Genomic DNA, 6,632 nt, shown 5'->3' on the forward strand with positions numbered 1-6,632 from the left:
GTCCTCAATACTCCATTCGGCTCAATGACACATAAACATCTATGGTAAGTATAAGGATTGCTTTTCAGGATTTGCTTTTCCTTATGTAATCATTTGGGTGCTCTCCCAAAACTCTCCAAATTTCACCCCAAAATATGACACCTTGTTTTTTATATGCCTGCACCTGAGTATAATAAAATAATGATCCCAATTTCCCATTATGAAACTCCATTTCATTTTGACAGTTTGATTTCATCACAAAAGTACAAACTGTAAAAATATTTATGAATGCACACACATGCTGGCTGTAGGCTTCTGTCTCCGCTGGGCTGTTGGCTAAATATCTACACATGGCTCTCCATGTGGTCTTGGTCTAGTTTGGCTTCCTCACAGCATGGCATTTAGATTACCAGACTAGGCATCACGAGATGGCAAGGTGGAAGTGCATGACACTTTAATAATCTAGCCACTTGAATGATCTTAGCCATTTGACTAAGCCCTGTTCAGAATGAAGGAAAGGAGACGTAAAACCCACCACTTAGTGTGAGGAACGCTAAGGTCACATTTTAAGCAGAGCATGTGGTGTAGGAAATATTGTTGCAGTCATTCTTTGGGGAATAAAAGCTACTACTTTTAGATATGGAAGAAAGAAGTATGAGGAAGGAACAATGGTGGGGGGGGAATGACACTGACTTTCAGAAGCAGCAGTTGTGGAAGTCCATTGTTCTGTGCTCAGCATCCGTGGTGGGAACTGGTTCCTTCTGTGTGGCTCTTATGTACCGACCAAGATGTCCTTAACATTGCCCTCAGCTTGACTAAACTAGACAGTTTCCTTCCTGATTTTAGGTCCCTGACCTCCCTTCTGTTAGAGCATTTACTTTAGAAAACTTGCAATTGTAAATTCTTCCTCTACCCCTTTGTAATGTAAATCTCTCCATCTCTTGCCAGTTTAACGACCCAGGAATGTTTTCCTCAAGGACCTGGGAGCCGTCCCATTGAAACGTGATCAAGGAAGATAGAATCCTATCTCCTAGTGTTTGTGGGATAGAAACCTAACTTTGATAAGAGCCAATTGGCAAACACACTGACCAACCTCTCCCCTAACATTCTGTAGTATTTTAAAACTAGCTCACCCCAGAGCTTGACAACTCCCCTGCCTTTTGTTTCAATGGAACTGAGTTCATTCTCTGTCCCCATTGTAATAGTCTCGTTCTCTATTGCAAAAGTCTTGAATAAAGTCTTCCTTGATGTTTTTAACATGCATCCATGCTATTTTGTTCTGTAACCTGCCAAAGAGCCATCTGGTAGTGTCACTGCATATTGCTCCTGGCTACCTAGCTGAGGTGGATTCCATTACTGGCCCCAATTCTTCACCCCTTTCTGTATCCAACTTCTCTTTGTAACTCCTCCTGCTATGGGCAGACTTTGTACTTGACTATATGACTTGCTTTGGCCCATAAGTTTAAGTAGACCAAGCCCTGATTTTAGCAAACAGGGGCTTGAAATGTGCTTATGAAGTTGCTATGTCCTCTGTTGTGGTTCTGCCATTACCAAGAATAAAACATACCTGGTTAGTTCACTGGTCCCAAGGGGAGGGACATAAGATGTGTGACACAGAGCTACTCCAGACATCTCAGCCTGATGCAGAGGGGCCGAGCTAACTCACCAACTTAAAATAAATGCCTACTGTTGCATACAGTTGAGGTTTTGTGATTATTTATTAGGCAACACAATTGTGCTAAGAGTTAAAAAACACACTGGGCTTGTAGCTTAAGTTGCTGGTCCTCCTAGAGATTCCAGACCCTGATTTTCTTGAGCACATTCTTTTTTTTTTTTTGCTAGAGTGGGTTCTACTTGCAGTTAAGATCTCTGAGTACTGTAGTGGATAATGTCTAATGTTGGTGAGGACAAGAGCAGATGGGAAACTGTATTCTGCTGATGGAAGGACAGAATGGTTTAGCAATTTCAGAAAGCAATCTGGAAATTTCTTGTGAAATTATGCATATGCCTTGTGAGCCAGCAATTCCATTTCTGAATATTTTTTCCAGGTAATCTTTGTGTGGGTCCATAAGGTCATTAGTCTAGTCTTCTATGAAGGAAAATTGGAGTGAGAAATCTCATATGAAGGGGGATAAAAAAAAACAGGAGAGAGGTCTTGCACAGGCCAATTGTCGTAAGCCTCCACTTTAAAAAAAAAAAAAGGGACAAAAAGCAAAAAGAAGAAAGACAAGTTAAAGGAGGAAATGAAAGAAATAATGAAAAGGAAGGAAGGAAGGAAAACTAATTATATTAAGAGAGTCAGAAGAGCTTTGGCAAAGCCTCTCCAAATAATGTCTTTATGGGGCTCTCTGGAACTTTGCCATCAGACTTAAAGCATTACAGCTCCAAAGGCAAGGCGCTCCCAATCAGGTATTCCTGATGATGCCTATATTTGGATTGGTTCTTGCTCCTGTAAAAACCATTTAAATATGTTAGGGTGTCACAGAAGAGTTGGTACAAGGTTCTTTTCCTTGTGCCTAACTGCATTCAGATTTTGTGCATGGCTTCTGATGTGCTATTGTGCTGTTTGCTTGCTCCAGCCTTCATTTCTGCAGTCTTTGATGTTTCCTGTAATCCTGCATCCGTTCCCTGCACTATCTCTCATTGTTGCTTGAATTTCAGGCTCTGGCCCATTGTCTGGCTCTGACCCTACACATACCCCAGTCGAGTCCATTCTCCTATTTGTTTGCTTGCTCCAGCCTTCATTTCTGCAGTCTTTGATGTTTCCTGTAATCCTGCATCCGTTCCCTGCACTATCTCTCATTGTTGCTTGAATTTCAAGCTCTGGCCCATTGTCTGGCTCTGACCCTACACATACCCCAGTCGAGTCCATTCTCCTATTTTACAGCTCCAGTTTCTGTTAGACCATTACATTGCACACCTGAATGAGGCCCATGCCTTACCTCTGCCTCTTACCCCAGCCCTGACTCACTACTTTCCTACAGTCCTCACCTCATCTCTGCCTGTAGGCCCTTTGTATGGACACAGAAACTATGTCGTTTTTTTTAGCAACTGGAACTTAGAAAACAGTATTCAAGGTATCTTATTTTCCTGAGTGAGTAGATTACCTAAAAATATAATTGTGGTAAAATGATTAACACTCAGTGCCTTTATCTATCTCCAGAAACTACAAATTAATAAATTTATCATAAAAAAGAGAGCACAGATTTGAAGCCAGAGGGACTGGGTTCAAAATCAGACTTTTCTATTTATTAGCTGATAAAGTTATTTAATTTCTCTGTGCCTAGCTAACATGTAGATAATGTAACTTACCTTAGAGGGTCTTTGTGAGGCAAAACCCTCTAAGGTAAGTTAACAGGTTAATTTATATAAAGTGCTAAGAGTAGTACCTAGTGCCTTGCATATGATAAGTAGCCAACAAATGTTAGCTGTTATTACTATTTAATGAGAAGATGTAATAATAATAGTAATAATAGTAAACATTTGCCTCATATTTCATTTATATCCTTGGACACCACCCTACAGGCCATTGCAAAGACGGTTGTCCTCACAGATTCTTTGCTGATGGCAGCAGCAGGAAGCGGGGGATACAAGCACATTACAGAGCCAGGGCTCCAGGTCCCACGCTCTCTCACCGCCCAACTACGCAGCTCGTGTAGTTATTTTCTCCAGCACCTTCAACTTCTGCTTCATCACTGGCAGCTCCTCCTCAGCATTTAAACACACTCCATGATCCCCGATCTTAAATTACCCTGCTCTCCAGGTACTATCCACCTTGAATGTCTACCAAAGACATTCTAGAGTATTCTATAAATGCTCATTTCAATTTTCATCTCCGTTTCACTCTGTAAGCCATTCCATTGGAGCTTCTGCTTCCATATCTTCTCTGAAGAGGCTCTTGCTGAGGTCACCATGGCCTCCATGTTATCAAATCACGTTTGCAATGACCTGTCTGCAGCACTCAGCACTGCTGACCTCTCCCTTCTTCTGCCTTCTGCTTCATGGCACTGCTGTCTTCTGCTTCCCTCCAACCTCTCCGGCCACTCTTCTTAGTGCTGTATTTCTTCCAGTGCTTACTTTGGGGGGTGTTTTCTTCATGTGCTCGATGTCTTCTTGCACCCTCTGCCATCCATTCCCATGGCTTTAAATCCCAATTATATGCTGATGACTATCACATTTATATCTACAGTCCCAACCTCTTTGCCTGCTGCCTTTTGACACCTCCACTTGCATGCTAAATAAGCATCCTAACGTTAACACGTCCAAAACTTAACTCTTGCTTCTCTGCTGCTAGGCCTGCTCCCCCTTCAGGCTTTGTCACCTCTGTTAATGGTTCCATTATTTGACAGTTGCTCAAGCAAGAAACCTTGATACCTTATTATTGAGGAAATTATTCTCAATACCTTCTTTTCTTCATGCTTTTTATACAGGACACTACCACGTCCAATTGATTCTCCTCCAAATACACCTCGGATCTGTCTTCTCTGCTCCCACACTAGTCAGGTGACCGTGATTTCTTGCTTGTATGTAATAGCCTCGTAACTGGGCTCTCCGGATCCACCATGTCCCATCCTTCAATTATCTACACATCAGCCAGACTGACCTTTTAAAACTGTAAACATAATCTTTCACTTCTTTGCTTCACACATCTCGACAGCTTCCAATTACACCTTGTCATAGTCCATTCAGGCTGCTATAAAACACACTAAACAAAATATACTAAACTGGGTACCTTATAAACAACAAAATTTTGTTTCTTACACTCTCTGATTCATACACAGCGTCTTCTTGCCGTGTCCTCACATGGTGGATGGTGCAAGGCAGCTCTCTGGGGCCTCTTAGATAAGGGGACTAATCCCAAGGCCCCATCTCCTAGGTACTGTCACATTGATGGTTAGGATGAAGTTTGGAGGGACACATACATTCAGATCACAGCACACCTACAATAAAATCCACAATCTGTAACTGGTCTACAGGGCTTGCTGCTACTCTAACTTCATCTTGGGCCCCTAACTATGTTCCAGTTCCCATATTACTGGAAGTGATTTTCTGCTTTCAGTCTTTGCATATGCTAGTTAGCTTCTCTGCTGAAAAAGCTGCTCACTTTCCCATTCTCTTTCCCTTTGGCTTGTCTGATACTTTCTCGTCCTCCAGATCTCAATTTAAGTATCATTGGCTCAGGGATGCCTTCCTCAACCTCCCAATCTGAATTAGGTCTCCCTGTTATTCTCTCTATTGACATGTGTTCCCTTCCTTACTAGTACTCATCATTACACAAGTTATATTTGTATGTGTACATTTGTAGTTACGTTTGCACCTGTACATTGGTAATTTGTATGTTTATCTGTTTATTGTGTGTTTTTTCCTACTGGATATAACACCATGAGGGCCAGGATTCTGCCTAGTACATGGCAGAGTGTCTGGGGCAGAATAGGCACTCAATAAGTTTATTTTTGTTTTTAGCATTAGCCAATTACATATAATAATTTTGGAAACCACTTTATTGAGGTATGATTGACATATAAAAATCTGTACTTACTTAATGTATAAAACTCAATGAGTAAATATATACCCGTGAAACCATCACTACCATCAAGGTCACAGACATATCCATCACTTTCCAAAGTTTCCTCCTCCCTCCATCATAATTATTATTATTATTTTGTAGTAGGAATATTTAACATAAGATCTACCCTCTTAGAAAAATTTAAGAATATAGTATTTTTAACTATAGACACTATGGTGTACACTAGATCTCCAGGACTCATTTAACTTGAATATCTGAAACCTTGTACCCTTTAAAGATCACCTCTTCCTTCCCTGCTTGCCCCAGCCCCTGGCAATCACCATTCTACTCTTTTATTATGAGTATGGCTATTCCACATATAAGTCATTCCACACATAAGTGAGATCATGCAGGATTTGTCTTTCTGTATCTAGTTTATTTCACTCAGCATAAGTCCTTCAGGTCCATCCATGTTTTGCAAATGGCAGGATTTCTTTATTTTTTTCTTCTTCTTTATTTTTAATTGATAAAAATTGTAATATTTATGGTGTACAACATGATGTTCTGAAATATGTTTATATTGTGGAATGGCTAAATCAAGCTAATTAACACATGCATTTCCTCACATATTTGTTTGTAGTGAGAACACTTAAAATCTATTCTATTAGCAACTTTCAAGTATACAACACATTGTTGTTAACTATAATTACCATGTTATGCAACAGATTTCTTGAGTTTATTCTTCCTTTCTAACTTCCTTTCCCTCCCCCCACCAGCCCTTAGAATCATTCTGCTCATGGCTTCTATGAATTTGACTTTTTTAGATTCCACATACTTATTCTTCCCTTCTAACTTCCTTTCCCTCCCCCCACCACCTACCCCCCAGCCCTTAGAATCATTCTGCTCATGGCTTCTATGAATTTGACTTTTTTAGATTCCACATACAAGTAAGATCATACAGAATTTGTCTTTCTGTGAGTGTCATATTTCACCTAACATAATGTCCTTAAGGTTTATCCATGTTGTTGCATATTGCAGGATTTCCCTTTTTTAAAGGCTGAATAATATTGCACTGTATGCATATACCACATTTTCTTTATCCATTTGTCTTAGTACACTCCAGGCTGCTATAACAAAATACCTCAGA

At 40.4% G+C, this 6,632-nt stretch overlaps 1 protein-coding gene across 1 annotated transcript in view; it reads right to left on the bottom strand.

The window, feature by feature from the left end:
* LOC103601084 (multiple C2 and transmembrane domain-containing protein 1-like) overlaps window positions 1-6,632 on the bottom strand; it is a gene marked incomplete at its 3' end in the record, with an annotated part of 175,062 nt that overhangs the window by 53,676 nt on the left and 114,754 nt on the right. The gene's annotated exons all lie outside the window — the stretch shown is intronic.

Source organism: Galeopterus variegatus, unplaced genomic scaffold (assembly GCF_000696425.1).
Source record: "Galeopterus variegatus unplaced genomic scaffold, G_variegatus-3.0.2 Scaffold3582, whole genome shotgun sequence".
Classification (NCBI taxonomy): Eukaryota; Metazoa; Chordata; class Mammalia; order Dermoptera; family Cynocephalidae; genus Galeopterus; species Galeopterus variegatus.